At 39.5% G+C, this 19,630-nt stretch overlaps 1 protein-coding gene across 10 annotated transcripts in view; it reads right to left on the bottom strand.

The window, feature by feature from the left end:
- Window positions 1–19,630, bottom strand: part of PLEKHG1 (pleckstrin homology and RhoGEF domain containing G1) — a 215,355-nt gene that overhangs the window by 125,436 nt on the left and 70,289 nt on the right. The window contains exon 1 of one of the 10 annotated variants that reach the window (XM_073337639.1): window positions 15,928–15,951. The exons of 8 other annotated variants lie outside the window; for them this stretch is intronic. The gene's annotated coding sequence lies outside the window, so the exon portion shown is untranslated. Of the gene's footprint in view, window positions 1–10,929; window positions 10,951–15,927; window positions 15,952–19,630 lie in introns of those variants that run through there. One more of the 10 variants, XM_073337643.1, reaches the window with a different exon arrangement.

Below are 19,630 nucleotides of genomic sequence, written 5' to 3'. Positions count from 1 at the left end.
ATTGAAGACATAGCCTAGAAATTCTGTTAACTATGGTAATTCAGTCCCCATGTGCATTAACACTAACACCTCAAAAAGATTTTATTTAAATGAAGCAATAAGAGAAGTAATGCCCTTATTTTAGGAATAAAATACTGTACTACTGATCTCTTTCAGGAGAATCAAAACCTCTACCAGTCTACTCCTCATTTACACATACTTATATTTATGTATTTTATTAATTTGTTTATCTGCAAGTCTCCCCACTTATTTGACATTCAGTTTATTTCTCATTTATCTTTCGAAAGGTTACAAACAGGCATTGCAAGGGAAATTCCAAAGTTCAATAAAAATAAAGGATTAGTCAGTAGATACTGCTTTCAAGATAAGGACATACACCGACAGTCATTAAACCCTGCTAACCACAGAATGTTTATTCTGTATAAAAATTGGTTTCACATGCTTTCAGTGTGATTGTTAGCTATAGAATAGCTGTCAAAAGTGCTACCTGTTTGCTCAGAGTGAAATGGTAACAGAATGACAAAGAAAATAAAATTAGCCTAGGTTGGAACTCAGAACCTTGTTGGATTTCAGTAAGATTAAGTAAATTCCTCTGTTATAAAAGTGTGATAAGGCACTGTCAACAAGACAGAACATGCTCAAGAAAGCAAAAACTTTTTAATGGAACTATGGTGACTACTGAGCAAACACAATTAAAATTGCCTCAGTAAAACCTGGAATACATCTTAAATTAGAGTTTCTGTTTGCTATGTTTTAAGTGATTTTTCAGAGAATTAGGATTTGGGAAGTACAGGTTATAACTACAGGTTTTATTTAACTTTTGTTGTAAACAGAATGAGAACTATTCTAGAGAGTGTTTGTTAAACATGATCAAGAGGTTATACAAGAAGATAGATGGTCCTCTGGTTTAAGTACTAGCCTGGGACTTCGGAGAGATGAAATTTATTCTTGGCTATGACATGGATTTGCTGTGCAATTTTAGGCAAGTCATAGAACCACAGAAATGGAGAACTGGAATGGATGTCAGCACATCATCTAGTCCAGTCCCCTTCACCGAGGCAGAACTAAGTATTTATTAGCAATCTCTCATTACCTCAGTTCTCAGTCTATAAAATGGAAATACTACTTACTTTCCATAGGTATATTCAAAATGTGCGTGTTATCTGTGGTAGTACTGACTTCTCCTCTTTTGAACAAATTTGAAGTCAAGGTAGGACTTAAAGGGGATATTAACAAACCTTTTCTCTCTTTCAATTTTCTTTTATTTTCCTTTCAGTCTTGTTATAGCTCATAGGTCTTCCTGTGTTTTGTTCCTGCATCTTATATATATCCTTTGTATTTCTACAGCACCTTTTGCCTGAGATCTCAAACCATTGTGAAAACACTAAATAGTCCTCACAAGACTCCTCTTAGGTAGATAATGGTTATCCATGAACAATGTTTTCTGCATAAAAACACAGACACAGAGCTATTAAGTGACTTGCCACGGTCACAAGAAGTTTGTGGTAGAGCCAGGAATAAAACATTAATCTCCTGAGTCCCAGTCCTGCGCTTTAGAAATAAATTCAGTATTTCTCTTAAATTTGGTGTTGGCAATTAGAATTTGGCCCAGTGTCACTGAAGCCCATTACCACATATAGATGAAAGGCTAATGGGGATAAACTGAAGAAAAGAGAAAGGCAAATGTAAGAACCACATATGATTTTAAAAATACTAAATGACTAGTTATGGCCCTAATCTTGAACCTGATACACGTGAGCAGGCCTCTTCATCTATATAGAGGCCCATTAAAGTCAATTGTCTTCCATGAGTTTAAGGGGCAACCCATACACATTGCAGGATCAGGGCCTACATAAATACATGCACAGAGTGCATTAAGAAGATCAAACTGCAAGCTTTTTGTTGTAATGCATGTTTTCTTAGAAATGTTGGACTCTTGGCGAAGACAGAGGTGTGTGTGTTAGCCACCACTACTTAGACTAAATATACTTGACATATTACTTGGAGACCAAAGAAGTTTGCTAAATATTTAAATACCACAGATATATGAACTGAGTCAATTCTATAGTGAAAGAATCAAAAAGGTTACAAGAGAACTTTTAGTATAATAGCAGGTCTATTTTTTTTTATTTGTTACTTGATATATGAAACATTTTGGATTACGTTATAATAATTAGAGCTGGTCATATAATAGTAATCAAATAATTTATCTGAGGTATCTTGCAGTTCTCTGAAGAACATTTTGATATATTTTTGTTGAGAAAAGCCTGATAAAGTCAAGTATGCAAGTGCTTTGCTGATGAACAGGGAGAGGATTACTCATATGCTTAAAATTATGCAGCTATTCAGCCTTATGGAATTTTTTAAATTTCCTTTATGGGAATTCTTTCACTTTATGCTTCAGAAACCCCATCCTCCTTAACTGAGATCTTTGGAACCTAATTCTCCAAAAAACTCTGGAATGACTTAAGATTTTTGGTTGCTTTAAAACTAGAGTGGGCCACTGTCTGAATATTCTCCAACAAGAAAAAATTATGACATTCCTGCATGGGTCATATGTAGGGACTGAACCTAAAATCTATGGATCTAAAAGCATGACCCTCTACTGCTTGAGCGGCAGGGTCAGATACATTAACTTAAGGAAACTGCAGTCTCAGCCCTCCAACCTCAACAAAGGTACAAAAAGCCACATTCTGTTAGTGTTACAATAGCAAACTACTACTCTGTATGTATAAAATACCCTGATTTAAACACTCCTGACTTTCAAGCTTCTACATTGTTTTTCAAGATTCATTTACTAACCAGATCTCAATGAGATGTATAAAAGAAACTAAGATTGATAACTTGATGGAAGATGGAAACATCAGTGTACAAAATTTCTGACTGGGAATCTTAATGAAACCAACAAAAGCAAAGAAATCCAGATATAATTAGCATAAAGAGACCATTATTTGCTCCTCCCATTGTGCTAAGGTATTGCAGAGATCTCAGAAAAGAAGTTTAACATTTATACCCTCCAACAGGTACAACTGGGTGAGTTAAGGAACAAAATAATATTGTAAGATTGGCATTTTAAAGGTTTTTTTAAACCATTAATTTGGTGGGTTGTTTCTCAGACATTCATAGATTCCAAAGCCAGAAGGGACCATTTTGAACATCCAGTCTGATCTCCTGTATAATAAATAAATAATAATAAATAATAATAATAATATTTGGATGACTTCATGTTCTGACATTCATAGCTGCAGGTGGCAGTTTGGCTAAAATATCCGTTTGCAGATTACTGCGCTACTGCAGCAATGTTTAAAGTTCAAGATAACTGTCTGAGCCCAAGGCTTGGACAACGTATTTTATTAATTTTCCATATTTTTTCCTTTTAAAATCCCTAGGGATGTTATAGGTCTATTTATAATGTAATAAATCAGTTTGCCTAGGAACTGCTACAACAACTTTTCTAACAAAAAACACTCAGTGTTCAAGAGTTGAATACCACCATATGCTGCTGTAAAGCCTATGTTGTTAGTAATTTTACCCTGTAATCTGAACTCTATTCTGAACTTTTAAACTGGCTATTAGACTGGTTTGGAGCTTTAGACCATGGATTGCTCCCAAACTTTTTTTTAAGTATGTGGATACATATATTCTATGTATATAAAATAAATTACTGATTCACCCAGATCAGCCTTTATCCTACATCTACATAAAACATTTCCCATCATTTACATCAATCAGGTAAGGAGACAGAATAGGTCATTCCAACTGAATCTGATGTAAAAACTTATATTACTTGGGAATCTGTATCTGACACTGTGTAATCTGCTAAAGGGACAGTGCCTTTTGTTTAGAAACCTCTCAGGATTATTTTATGAACACAGTAATATTTAACCTCATGGAATTTATTGCCTGCACTGCATAATTCTGATGGTTAAGTGGCTTTTTTCCCCCTTGATCACAAGCAAAATCTAAATGTTATATATATTGGCTCATATATTTACTTTAATCTTTGTCTGGCTTCAAACAAACTACTATCAACACAGTATGGGGTCTTATTGTGTTGTTTAAATTATGTACTCTCTGCCAAGGAAGAATTTAGACAGTAAAAATTATAAGGACTAGTCAGATATAATGTTTTGAAATATAAGACATAACAGCTGGGGTCCAAAAGACATTTTTCACGTGGTTAATATTACAAAATTAGGAGGAAAATCCGGGCTCCATTTAAGTCAATGGGAGTTTTGCCATTAATTTCAGTGAGACCAGGATTTCACCCAAATTATAGCATAGTGGACATTTTTTTAAAGCATCCAACATGGAGAACAATGAACAGGATACTGGATTTACACACACGGTCCATTAGTCTATGCTGGTATGGTATTGTCACCACCCACTGGGATATTTTCTAAATCCAGGGTCACTCAATTGCTGGGCTGGCAGAAAATGCTTTACATTCTTCTGTAATGTAATAAAGAATTTAGGGATAATGATAGATGAAGCTAAAAGAGCTAACACAATCCTTGAATGTAAAAGCAGAGAAATACCAAGCAGGAGTTGAGAAGTGATGTAACATCTGTATACAGCACTAGAGAGACCATTACTGGAATTCTGTGGCCGCTTCTGGTGTCCACAGTTGAAAAAGGATGTTGAAAAATTGGAAAGCATTCAGAAAGGAGCAACAAGAATGATTCAATGTCTGGAAAAGTACCTTAGAGAAAGACACTTATAAGGCTCAATCCATTTATCTTAGCCAAGAGATGGCGAAGTGGGGACTTGATCACAGTCCACAAGTACCTGATTGAGGAAGAAATTTCTGATAGTAAAAGTCTTTTTAATCTAGCAGAATAAAAATGAGATCCAATGGTTGGAAGCTGAAGTTAGACAAGTTCAGGCTAGAATTAGGATACAAATATTTTAGAAAGTGAGAACAATTAACCATTAGAATAAGTTACCTAAGGATCTGGTAGATTACCTATCACATGAAGTCTGGATATCTTTCTAAAAGATACGCTGTAGCTCACACAGAAGTTAGGGGATTGATGCAGAAACTACTGGGTGCAATTCTGTGGCCTGTGTTATGCAAGAGGTCAAACTGGTTGATCATAATAATCTGTTCTGGCACTATTATCTATGAGTGACCCCTCTGGCTGACTGAAGGATTGGCAGTTATTGTCTCTGACAAGAAGTGCATCCAGTCTTCCATAGCTAAAGCTAGATCACAAAAAACTTGAAGGAGGTTCTAAAAAAAGCAGGTGGAAAGGTGTGAATCATCTTTAGACTATCTTTTGGAAGAGGAGGGAAGAGAAAGAAAGAGGAGCTCTTCTAGACTTTCTGGGAGATACAAGATGCTAGGATGAAAGTTTGAAAGCAGAAAAACAAGAATTGACTAAGTACATTATTACTAGAGCCCTACCAAATTCACGGACATGAAAAACACGTAATGAACCATGAAATCTGGTCTCCCACCATGAAATCTAGTCTTTTGTGTGTTTTTACCTTATGCTATACTGATTTCACAGGGGATATCAGTGTTTCTCAAATTGGGGGTCCTGACCCAAAAGGGAGTTGCAAGGGGGTAGCAAGATTATTTTGGGGGGGGGCCGCAGTATTTAGGGCCACTGGAGAGTGGGGGCTGCTGACTGAGGGCCCAGCTCTGCAGGCAGCAGCACAGAAGTAAGGGTGGCAATACTATACCATGCCACCCTTGTGGTTCTGCCTTCAGAGCTAGGTTCCCAGCTAGCAGCCACTGCTCTCCAGCCGCCCAGCTCTGAAAACAGTACCGCCGCCAGCAGCAGTGCAGAAGTAAGGGTAGCAGAACCGCAAACCCACCCCCCTGCCCCCCCGCAAATAATCTTGCAACCTCCCCACAACTCCTTTTTTGAGTTAGGATCCCTACAGTTACAACACTGAAATTTCAGATTTAAATTAAAAAGATAGTTAAGATAAACAGTCCAAGTGTTAAACTTTAGAACACTTTAATCTAAGACTCAGAAAAATTGGTTGCTTTTGAATAAGGATAGAAGAGGTTCAGAATGAATTACCTTGTCTCATATTTTGCAGAAGTCAAATCTGTTACAATATGGTCCAACCGAAACCAAGATGTCAGTTTTTGGACACTCTTACATTTTTGGAATGAGGCTCCCAATCATATCTCCACATGCATAATATATCATCAGAAATAGGTTATTCAGCTTATACATTGTGACATCAATGAGCTGTGCTTCTTTGCAGACTGCAAGAAAAACCCATTGGGGTTGAATCTTTGAACTGGGATCCTAAATTATCCAATGTAACAAACAAATTCTGTCAAATACAATAGTTAAATACATTCAGAAATGATGAAACTTGGCAGAATTTGCAAATTCAGTAGCAAAATAAGCACCTTCTAGTATAGTCAATACATAGCAGAGAATGTTGAACTCTTCACTCATGTCATATACAAGCAGATGCTAATGTTTTTGTTTATACTCATCTCTACAAGAATTAAAAGCATCAGAGATGGAAGGCTTAGGAGAGGCACTGTCTGGAAAGTTTACTTACATTTGCCCTTATGGGAGTCATGTGAAAAGCAACCTACATAATATTGTTTCACTCCCAACTCATTAAAAAAGACAAAACACTGAAATAAGACACTTAAAGAGAAGCAACCTAGGACCATGCTGCCTCTTCTATCTCTTTACCTACAAGATGATTGTATTGCAGAATTTCCTTTTTCTTAGTCCACATTAAAAATGCCCTGGTATGACATCATCAGTGTGCCCTTCCCAATTCTTTCCTCCACATAAAGGAGAGGGTGTGATAGCTTTAAAAGTAACTGTAAAACAAGCAACCCTATATAAACTTAGATTACAAAAAGGGTGGTTATTTGTCTGTTGTTAGAACAAACAACAATACAGTGACATTTTCCCACTGTGGTTAAATGCAAACTACTTCATGCAAGCTTGTTATGGATATAATACACTTCAGTCACAGCAATAATTCCATGTTTTTCAAATTCTCCAACTTTAAAGTTTGCACACTCATCTTTTATTCTCCAGCACTGCCCCTGAGTTCCCCATCTCACTAGGAATATGTACGCAATGCGATCTCTCAGGAATGCAGAGGTTCAAATATGGGCTTGTAACAGGGCAGCTGGCCTCTTCAATGAAATTGAGCCCAGCTCTCCTGTTTCAGTCCAAGTGTGACCTAGTTTGGTAGGATGAGGAGGATGGGGAGGTTGCTGGGAGCTCTAAATGGGAGACAGCTCAAGGCAAAAGAGTTCAGAACTCCGAGTCCTGAGAGCACAGAAAGCTCAGAAGAGGAGCAGAGCTGGGTTGAGTGCTTCAGGGGGGGATGCCCCTGCAGGAGAGAAGCAGCAAGAATTCTCTGATTGAGCAGTAGAACCAGATCAGGCACCTGGTGAAAGCAGCAGGTAGGAAGGCAATCAGGAGCTCACCTGCAAACTTCCCCAGGGCAGAGAGCCATGGCCAGAGGCTGAAAGCAGCAGAGGGAGATGCCTGCTGCCTCTCTGAGCCAAAACGCTTAAGTCAGAAAGTGGTGAAGGCTGGGGAATGATGGAGTCGTGAACCTACCGATATCTCAAAGCAAGAGCTAGAGTCAAACCAGAGCATAAAACAGAGCACAGCTAGAAGGGCTGGGGCGAGAAGTGGTGAGAGATGCCATGGCTGAGAGGTGAGCGTGGTGTGACACACCAGATGCCTACCTGAGAGTTTAAGCGGAGTCAGAGATGCTGGAGCAGTACCTGGTGTGTTGATGGACTATTGGGACTTGAAGGATTGAATGTACTATATGGACTGCGCTGGGCAATTCTGGTTCATGATTGTGGGACTTGTGTAATAAATTAACACTGCAACAGCTATTTATATTCAGAAACCTTGTGCAGAGTTATTGGGGACCCCAGAAGAGGGAAACTGAATCAGGAGCCACTTGCCAGGAGGGCAGGACTGCCACTTCCTGACAGAGTTAAAATATCATGAGTCAGAACTCAAAGAGATTTTAAAAAGTTGAAATTATACATTTTTGGTCTGTCTTTAGATTTTTTTTTTTGAATTCCCACTGTGCACCTCCAATCTGTATGTGACAATTATAGTGTTTCCAACTCTTGCAAATTTATAGTGAATAAGGTGATTTTGGCTCAAACTGTAGGAGTTCCTGTTACAAGACACAACGAAGATAACAGCCCAGTTGTACTAAATTCTGTACAACTGCATAATAAGAGAGTCCCTGACCAGAAGACCTTAAAATCTAATGCAAAGCATAGTGAGGACTTTGTGATGTAGGTGGAACTGGAATGCATACTCACCCCATGTTCAGTACTGTGAACCCCAAGTGTTCAAAAGTTACAAGTCAGGCTCCTCTCCCCCAACTAATGAGAATTTAAAAAATAAATGTTGGCTCCTTTTTCTTCTATATTGTGGTTTTTGAGCCTTTAGGGTATGCCCAGGTAATAGCTTTCCTCCACAAGCAAAAAGACGAGAAGCTTTCATTTAAAAAAAAGAGGCAAGCAGAAATTCTCACAATCACATGACACCAGAAGTTGGGGGTCTTTAAACAAAAAGCTCCACAAATATAATGAGATTTGTGATAAAATCACAAGGGGGATACCTAGCAACCAGTAGATGGGAACAACTTAACTCTTTGCTGAGCTGGACAGGATTCAAGCCGGTGACCTATAGGCCCTGATATATGCAGTGCATCATAAGTGTTCATGTTACACATTTGAGAAGGAAGCTTGCTTTCTGAAAAGGTAAATTTTTATTAAATAAAGTGCTGACCTTAGGGATCTTTCACCCTCTGGCACATCATACCCTGGTCTCAAAAAGGGACATTTCCCATGAACCAAAATATCAACCATAAAAATAATAGTTAAACTATTATTAACACAATATCCAAATTCACTTCTCAATACAATTTTCTGCAATGTAAAATCATTCAAATTTCCAAGAATTATTCCAGGGTCCTTTTACACAATATTTATTATTTCCATCCCCACACAGATCATCAGCACAGTTTGAACCCACAGTCTTCAGATCCACAGCACAGATCTCTTTCATTTCAGCTATAAGCATACAATAAAGACACAGTATGTTATTTAATATGTGGATCAGTCCCTACTCGGAGACACAACACACACATTGTCAGCGAGTTACACAAAGTATTTGAGAGAGAGCAGCGGAATAGGGGACATCAGGATTCTTGGTTTCTAATCCCAAATCCAGTGCCTAATTTCTGCCAGGGCTGAGCCCCCGCACCTCTAGGCTTGGCAGTTCATAACCCCTGCACCTCTGGGCTTGCTGCATCAGTTATGAATGTATAAAAACAGCTTGAGCCCTGGCACCTCTTTCATTACAAATTAAGCACTGCACAGGTTGGGAATCAGATTGTGGTCTAGTGGTTACAGACAGCGTAGCCAAAAGTAACAACACCCATTTGTGGGGACTGAGCCTGGGATCTCTAGATGTAAAAGTATGATCCTATATCATATGAGCAAAAGAACCAGATTATCTAGAATGTAAATAATAACAGAGTCCTAAACCTTTATTAATAACCTAGTTGCTAGAATGCCACAGAGTCGCACTGTGTTAGTGTGGGTTACACAAGTATCTAATTTGCCACATTCCTCTAGAGAACAGTGTGGCAAAGTGGATTAGACTTGACTTTGTTTTATTGTACAGTTGGGTTCCATTATCTCATCTGCTTGAAATGATGTACAAAGCTCTCAGTTATCTTATCAGTGAAGCAGATGGATAACATTACCACCCCCACCTCACCAACATTACACTATGAGATTCATGATAATGGTTGAGAAGGGCACAGAAATATTTAGAGTTAATAGTTATCAGAGAGACAACTGGGGCAAGAACTCAGTCTCTGGGCTAGTAGTTTAGTGCACTTTCCCCAAGTCTACAGGGTATCTTGTGCTCAGATTCTTGCTTTTCTAAAAATCAAATTAAGGCTAAAGCTTTTCACATCATTGGGAACTCCTATAGCAAAGGCCAAAGACTCATTACTCTCAATAAACATGCAAAAATTCGCAACGCTATTGAGCACATAAACCTCACCATCAGAGAAATGAGGCAGAAACAGCATTTGAGGAACTGGTCAAAGTTATGAAATCCACATTACCATAGTTATAGCCATGAAAATTAGAAATTATAGCTCTAGATTTTTCTTCACTCACTAGCCAACTTTCACTTTTTTCCTTTAAGACAAAGTGGGTGAAGTTATGTCTTTTACTGAACCAACTTCTGCTGGTGAAGGAGACAAGCTTTCAACCACACAGCACTTCTTCAGATCTACCCGAAGAAGAGCTCATATCTTTTACCAACAGAAGTTGGTCCAATAAAATATATTACCTCACCCACCTTGTCTCTCTAATAATTTAGGACTAACACAGCTACGACAACACTGCAAACAAAAAATGGTGAAACTATTAAGGTTCCACAGTGAAACTTACAAGAGGTTAAGAAACACAAGAGCACATATTCCAAAACAATAGACTTAGACATTTCAACATATGTACTATTTTCTTTCCACGTTTTTCTTATGAAATGTGTCATTTAAAATATTATATTTTGTCAACAAACGCATAACATAAAATGAATGACATGCAGCCTGGCCAAGTTATAACAGTTATATATCCTAACACCTATCTTAACTTGCACCCAGAAGCCTCAATCCTGCAATGAAATTTCTGTGGGTGGATACCTGCACCCTACTGCAGTCCCATGTGGGTGTAACAGTCTACACAAATGGATCCGATTGTAGAACTGGGGCTGTAATTGCAGGATTGTGCAGAGTGGGGGTAAGGTTGGTTGGCTTGCTTGCTTGTTGCTCTTGCATTCAACTATATGCAAAGATTTGGGATCGGGAGTTAAACAAACATTTGTTATCACTATCACATTAATCTCTTTAACAAAGGAGCATCTTCCTCACCTTCATTTTGCCGTCTTCTGTATATATGCACTAGAGATATAATGCTTTTATATATGGATTCTTGCCACCTTGAACAATTTCTTAATCCTTCCAGCATATGAGCTCATGCAGTGGAGGAGGGTGGGAGGGAAGAGAAGAGGGACACAGCCCATTTTATTCTGCATTGTACCAAGAGGTTGTCTCAATGTTTGCATTACATCATGAGATACATTTTGTGGGATTACTGCCAAAATTAACATAATGGGATCCATGTTAAATATTTCCCCACAGAGTTCGCAACGAAGAGAACTGGAGTACTTGTGGCACTGTAACTATGAAAATGATATGTTTATGTTTTAAATTGCTAAATCAGTTCAACAGTATGTTCTGACAAAAGGATTGTAAGTAGCTATCATGAAGTAATGTTGCTTTTAAATTAAGAAAGAGAGCCTAGCTGGAGCTAAATCCAGTGTGCAGCTTTTTGCCAATAACGTTAATGTATCTGAATATAGACTGATCCAACCAAATTGCTACCTTCTTCCCCCTGTGGTTAGAAAGTACTTTGATAGTGCTGTAACCATTCTACCCAGGATTCCGGTTTGCTGACTCCTCCAAAAGTATATTTTAGTAGTTTGACACATCTCTGTACAAAATACAATTGTTTCTATAAATATTTTATTACTCATGAAACATCAAAGATGCTTATCTTCCTGGTCTGTCAGCAAGCAGTAATTTCCCCTTTTTAAAATTAAACTACAGGGAACCAATTAAAAAAAGTGAAGATTAATAACCAAGATTTCCTCTATATTAATCTTTCTAAGTTTAGGACTTATCGCAGTCTCATTCTAATGTAATCGGTAGAGTTTGAGGTAATGGCTAGTTGTATAGCTAGGAGATTGAAGTGAGTTAAATAGAACTATTACCTGAAAATAATATTAGAAAGGAAAAAACCCAAAACAATTGAATCTGCAACCTAATTCTGGTCTTGCTGTGAGATGTTTCAGGGGAAGCTGCTACCTAACAGAGAGCAATTCATGCTACATGGTCCCCTTCCCTTTTGTTAAAGGGCTAAAAGTACAATTTCTGGGCATCTGTAGCTATTTTTCAGTACTTTGAAATCATCAAAAATCTGCTAGTTTAAAAGGATATGTTCACCAAAAGACTAGAGATATTTTTAAACTAGTGACTTTTGGACTCTAATTTACCTTGAAAGAGATAACACACTTTAAAAAGATAGCATTCAATCAATACTTTTCTTTAATCCTTCCATGCCCTTCAAGTTGCTTTGTAAGAAATATGGCTATTTCTCAGAAGAAAAAATAAAAAAAATCAATAAAGCAGGGAATAAATAGTATATTATTTGACTAAGGATGCAAGCTAAAATTCTGAGAAAGTTTTCAAAAAGAAATCCATCAGAGCAAGTTTTGCAGATCAAAAGTTGAACTACATGAAAGGGATCACTGTTGACTTTTTAAAAAAATCAGTTCTATTTTTAGCTATGTTACACATTTTTGGTACAAAGTAAGACCTTATATTAATATAACTCAAAGATCAGAGAAAAAATTTCTCCTACTTTTTAGTTTGTTTTTATAATACAGTTGACAGCACTTTGTAAACAGTCCATTCTTTCTGTTTATGTGAGATTTGCCACCAACCAACACGAGAAATACAAACATAAAAAGGGAAACATGATTACAAAATCACAGGAATTGGCAGGGGGAAGATGTGTACCTATACTTATTTTTTGAGCTGACAAGACTTCAATATGACTGAGTCCCTTAAAATAGTTATGTGATAGTAATTGCCTCCAAGAAAATAACTGGTTTGGAGCAGAAATTTCAAAAGATGCAGCTAACATACTTGAAAATCATTCCTGACCTATAGAAAGAAGAAGCTTGCTATTTATTGTCATTTAGAGTGGTTTAAAGGGACCCTGTCAAGTAGTTTAACCCCCAGATTTGACAGTTTTAAACTGCAGGTTTAGAATATCTGTGTTTTTGAATTCACTCTATCTAGGATCTTGTGTGGCACTCGTTGTACCTAAGCAACTTTGAACCAAATACTGTGAACTGATAAGAGCCTTGGCTTGTCTAGAAGCAGGAGCACACAGATCTAAGCTTATTTTCAAGCTGCTAAGGAGGGTAAACATAGAAAAATAAATTATACTAATTTTAAAAGATACTCAGAACACAAGAACGGCCATACTGGGTCATTCCAAAGGTCCATCCAGACCAGCATCCTGTCTACCGACAGTGGCCAATGCCAGGTGCCCCAGAGGGAGTGAACCTAACTGGTAATGATAAAGTGATCTCTCTCCTGCCATCCATCTCCACCCTCTGACAAACAGAGGCTAGGGACACCATTCTTTACCCATCCTGGCTAACAGCCATTAATGGACTTAACTTCCATGAATTTACCCAGTTCTCTTTTAAACCCTGTTATAGTCCTAGCCTTCACAACCTCCTCAGGCAAGGTTGACTGTGTGCTGTGTGAAGAAGAACTTCCTTTTATTTGTTTTAAACCCGTTTCCCATTAATTTCATTTGGTGGCCCCACTTCTTATATTATGGGTACAAGTAAAATAACTTTTCCTTATTCACTTTCTCCACACCACTCATGATTTTATATACCTCTATCATATCCCCCCTTAGTCTCCTCTTTTCCAAGATGAAAAGTCCTAGCCTCTTTAATCTCTCCTCATATGGGACCTGTTCCAAACCCCCAATCATTTTAGTTGCCCTTTTCTGAACCTTTTCTAATGCCAGTATATCTTTTTTGAGATGAGGGGACCACATCTGCATGCAGTATTTAAGATGTGGGCATACCATGGATTTATATAAGAGCAATAAGATATTCTCCATCTTATTCTCTATCCCTTTTTTAATGATTCCTAACATCCCATTTGTTTTTTTTGACTGCCGCTGCACATTGCGTGGAGATCTTCAGAGAACTATCCACAATGACTCCAAGATCTTTCTCCTGATTATTTGTCGCTAAATTAGCCCTCATCATATTGTATGTATAGTTGGGGTTATTTTTTCCCCATGTGCATTACTTTACATTTATCAACATTACTTTGAAGCAAATATTTTTATAAGCACCTTTTACCAGTAGCTATGCCTATGCTGAAGTCATACATAAAGTATGCTGGTGCATGCAATCCTGAGTGTTCTGTACAAACAAGTGCTCTCTCTATATTTAACATTTACACTTGACATAATACTAGAGCACAAAACCAAAGAATAGTTCTAGTAGGATAGATTGTTTTTACGATTAATGACAAGGAATACTGCTATCATCAATCATTTCAGGTGACATCTGAGAATGTGTAAAAGTCGGGTAAAGCTTCACCTATCCTAACCAGAAACTAGAGTAGAAAAGTATTTACCTAATGATGCAGGGTTTTGGGGTTTTTTTGGCTATCAAAGGAGGATTAAAAACAATCCTTGAGATTCAAGCTCTCAGGTTGGAAGAGGTCCCAACGCATAAGCAGGCAGCGCCTGCCAGCCAGTACAGCACAAAAGACGATAAGGATTCAGGATTGGTTCCTGCCTTTTTTTACCACACAGACCACATCACTTAAGCCCAATTCACTGTTGTGCAGCACCTTGTATAATAATTTATTCCAGTCCATATTAACACTTGCATTCTGATTTGAGAGCAAGTGACTGGGGACTCGATTATGGTATCCTTGCATCTTACATACAGAATTACAAGCTTCTCGTTTTGGACTCTATGTAAGTTTTAGAGGAGAGTTTGGCCCTTTTTCTTTGAAGAATAAATATGATTACAATGAATGTTGTGTGCTTCATATCATAAACCCTTCCTTTTTTCCCCAATTTTTTTTTCAGGCTAGCGAGATAAACCTGGCTTGCAGTGCAGTTTAGCAGCAGAAGGGGAGACTGTTGCTGAATGTCAGCAAATAAAAGTCACTGTTCGCCATTTTTCCAGTGATGTCCAGCTTTAATCATTTGAAGTCAGGTTGAGAAGGGTGCAGTACAAGGAGAAGGGGGTCACATGATTTGCCCAATGACAGACACAATAAATCAGTGTGTCAGTCTTGGCTTCTGGTTCTTTGCTCTAACCAGAATTCTTCACTTCTCTAAAATGTTTGACTTTCATTGGAAGTTTCAAGTTAGCTGGGGGGAAAAGCATTAGTTTGGAAAAAGTTAGGACTGATTTGAAATTTCCATCATTCACAAGTGCTTAAAAAAAAAACACAGTAGACATTAGGTATTTTTCACTATGATTAGCTGCTTCACAATTGATTGTTTTACGCAAGCTGGTCTGGGCTTCCCCATTTTATAATTTGTCTTTTCAGTTATTTAATAATTGTCTACTATTTATTATTATGTGCGTCACTTATGCATACAAGAGGAATTATTTCTTAATGAAAGTACTACACTTGGTTAAGCACACCTAGTTCTCTCTAATTGCTTGAGAGCTAGGAATACTTTAACTTATTTGAGGGGGAAGCAAGCAGCAATAAAAAAAACACTTCTGGTTCAATGCTAAAAGAAAAAAAAAAGTCTTCAGTTTTCCAAGCCTCAATTTTAAACAGTTCAAGCCATGTGAGTTTTCCAGGTCTGATTAAAGGAGTATTAGTTCATAGATGACTGGGATACTGAACTCTGATTAGACACAACCCAGATAGAGCTCTATGGACACTATTGTGCTCTTGAAGAACAAAATATTCTAGCAGCTAATATTCTCCTCAGCTCTTAAAATAACTTACTTAAACTATGATTTAGTACCATGATGTCATAGTACGTGAGATGCATCAGCTCTTGTATGTGCTGTAGTTTTGTGCAGCATTTCACGATAGCCAGATCAACCTGCTGTCTCTCTTCACTCTCCTTTGTCCCGGAAGCAGAACAGCTATCACCTCCTACTCCTCAATCTTTTGCCTTACTTCCTCTGTGAAAGTTCATAAGTCTAGCTGGCCAGCAGCCCCATGCAGCTGCAAGAGATAAAGCAGAACCCCACCGGTATGCCCCAATATAATAAAAACCACTCTTACAAAGTTTCTTTCATCATGAGGATGGTGGGCCTTCCCCTTCCTTCTCTGAGGATTACCCATGACTTCTCTGCTCTGGATGGACAAAGGAGGAAGGAGAAGGGATAATTCTTTTGGAAGCCATCATTCCACACTTTATTAATTATAATTATTGTTAATTATTAATTATTATTATTATTATTGGCAAGTAAGAGGACATGGCCCTTGCCCAACAAGTTTAGGGCCTAAATAGACAAAATAATTTTTAAAAAAGTCTAGACAGACAACATAAAGATGGAGGACATGGGACGAGATGCAACTTACTAAAACACAGGAGTTGCTATACAGCAGTGGTCTCCAACCTTTTTATGCCCAAGATCACTTTTTGAACCTAAGGGCAACAGAGGATCTACCTCTCTGTCGCTTGCTCTCCCCCACCCTCACTCACTTTCACTGGGCTGGGGCAGGGGGGTTGAGCTGTGGGCTCTGGGCTGGAGCAGTGTGGGAGGGGGCTCTAGGCTGAGCCTGGGGCAGTGGGTTGGGGTGCAGAAGGGGTGAGGGGTGCAAGCTCTAGAAGGGAGTTTGGGTGCAGGAGGGGGATCAGGGATGGAGGAGGGGGGTGGAATGCAGGAGGGGGCTCGGGGTGTGCTGGCTGGAGGGGGCTCAGGGTGCTGGGGGTTCAGGGTACTGGGGGGCATGGGGTGCTGGCTCTGTGAGGGGACTCAGGGATGGGGGTTAGGGTGCGGCCTCCCGCTGGGCAGCACTTACCTCCAGCGGCTCCCAGTTGGCGGTGGGCACAGCAAGGCTAAGACAGGCTCCCTGCCTACCCCGGCCCCACACTGCTCCCAGAAAGGGCCAATGCACCCCTGCAGCCCCTGGGTGGGAGGTGGGTGACATGTTGCTCTGCTTGATGCCCCTCTCTACAAGTACCAGCCAATGGGAGCTGCGGGGGCGGTGCTTGCAGGCAGGAGCAGCATGCGGAGGGAAACCCCTGTCCCCCGGTCCCTGGGGCTACGCTCACTGCTTCTGGGAGTGGCGTGGGGCAAGGATAGGCAGCCACACTTAGCGGCAGCCACACTGCACCTCTGGAGATCATGGGATTGACTGGGAGATCCTCTAGGATCAACTAGTCGATCATGGTGGACCGGTTGGTGACCACTGCTATACAGGATGAGACCCATGGTCCATCTGTGACAGTGACCAGCTTCAGAGGTAGATGTAAGAACTCCACAGGTAGGCAGACATGGGATAATCTTCCCCCATGAATGTGTTATGCTAATCCCAAATAGTTTGAGATTGTTTTAAACCCTGAAATATGAGGTTTAATATCCCCTCAAATCTCTTTTTACCATTAACTATTATAACTGGATTTTATTATTATCCATGTCCATTCAATATTTCTCTGAATCACGGTTTTTGTGGGAGTATAGGCTGACGCAGAATGGGGCTACTAGTAGCAGTAGGGAAAAGCTATACAGAGCAGGAGCATAGCGTGGAGGCAGTCTTTGAGCACTAATATATACTCCATGCAAAAAACCTGCCAGTGCATTTCTTTGAAACAGAGCACATGCTGCCTTTGCGGAGACCATCTTACTTCAGTTAATAAGCCGGGGACTGGAAGAAACACATAGAAAGAAACAGAGACTGAATGCAAACTAGCATCAATATCAATATAATATATGCATCATATATGCTATATAGCAAGAAATTGCTATGTATTCTCAAAGTCTGCACGCTGCTGTACAAAAATCAACAGGCCAGCCTACATTGGGACTACAGCTATGGAGAAATTGTCTCTGGTAGAAACTGGGGGAAACAATACACTATGTGTGTGGTGAGAAGAATGACACCATTACTGTCAATCAGGGAAATTTTAATGTATAGCACTTAATTTTTGTGGGTGATTATGCATGTGTGATGCAAACCCTCTATCTGTCAGAAGGTGGTAGTTTGCTACTTGTAGAATTCTAGATTTTAATTTCCGAGTCTTACTATGAATAACAAAATTTATAATGTGATTGTGGAAGTGCGGGCATGCTCTGTACATGGGAAAATATTATTACTATTTTGGATATTTTGTAAGTCTGTAATCCCCCCTGTTCTTGCCTGTGTCCTGTCACTGCCTGTTTGCAGAGCACAGTGAAACTGCAGTTTACTTTGGTACACTAGTGTACAACAAACAACCAGTGGGGAGGGTTCCTAGTATGGGAAACTGATGCTTCCCAAAAGGTCTCTTAATTTTGTTGCCTTTTTATGTTGAACTCCTTCCACCCATCTTTTTAGAAATTCTCCTTCCACGACACTGAGGAAAACTGCAAGGTCTGTCAGCAAATTGATTGGAGAAACATAATGAAGGCTGCAGCTATTAGATTACTGGTAAATGTTTTTTTGCACATAGGTATTTCCAGAGGTCATGTTTGGCAGGGATCTCAAAAACAGTGAGACTCTGGGAACCTTTCAATTAGGAATCGGAGACAAATGCTATGTGATTTTTGTGACCAAACAACTAATTATGAACAAGTCATCTGAAGCAATCATGATAACTAGAACCATCAAAAACTGCAGTTTCAGTCTATCTGAAACTATTAGCAAATTTAAACACAAATTTGCCAAACAGTTCTCATAAAAAAAAATGGGGGGGGGGGAAGCTGGGGGAGGGGAACAGGACTTAGGCACAACTCATAAAACAGCAGCAGTAAGTGCCCTAACTACCACGACAGAGTTACTCTCACTTTCTCTCTCTGGTCCAGTGACTATTTCAGTATTTTATACACAGTGGAACAGTTTCAACAGGAGAGACCAACAGAGATCCACACCAGAATATCCCATAGCCTAGCAGTTAGGTCGCTTTCCCGAGGAATGGGAGACCTAAATTCACATTCCTTCTCCACATCAGGGGGCTCGAAAGCCCCAGTCTCATATGAGCGTTGGGCTTGAAGTTCTAAGGACAGCACTGACACCTCCTCCTCCAGCCACTTGAATCTAGCCTTCATTTCCTGTGCTTATTTGTGAAAACGTGCCCACAAACTAAACAAACCAGTTCATTTCAGATTGACCAAAACATTTCATAGAATCATAGAATATCAGGGTTGGAAGGGACCCCAGAAGGTCATCTAGTCCAACCCCCTGCTCAAAGCAGGGCCAATTCCCAGCTAAATCATCCCAGCCAGGGCTTTGTCAAGCCTGACCTTAAAAACTTCTAAGGAAGGAGATTCTACCACCTCCCTAGGTAACGCATTCCAGTGTTTCACCACCCTCCTAGTGAAAAAGTTTTTCCTAATATCCAACCTAAACCTCCCCCACTGCAACTTGAGACCATTACTCCTTGTCCTGTCCTCTTCTACTACTGAGAATAGTCTAGAACCATCCTCTCTGGAACCACCTCTCAGGTAGTTGAAAGCAGCTATCAAATCCCCCCTCATTCTTCTCTTCTGCAGACTAAACAATCCCAGTTCCCTCAGCCTCTCCTCATAAGTCATGTGTTCCAGACCCCTAATCATTTTTGTTGCCCTTCGCTGGACTCTCTCCAATTTATCCACATCCTTCTTGTAGTGTGGGGCCCAAAACTGGACACAGTACTCCAGATGAGGCCTTACCAATGTCGAATAGAGGGGGACGATCACGTCCCTCGATCTGCTCGCTATACCCCTACTTATACATCCCAAAATGCCATTGGCCTTCTTGGCAACAAGGGCACACTGCTGACTCATATCCAGCTTCTCATCCA

The sequence above is a fragment of the Lepidochelys kempii genome, chromosome 3, assembly GCF_965140265.1.
Source record: "Lepidochelys kempii isolate rLepKem1 chromosome 3, rLepKem1.hap2, whole genome shotgun sequence".
NCBI classification, from domain to species: Eukaryota; Metazoa; Chordata; order Testudines; family Cheloniidae; genus Lepidochelys; species Lepidochelys kempii.
Note: the sequence above shows the minus strand (reverse complement) of the source record. Positions and strands in the feature narration are given on the sequence as shown.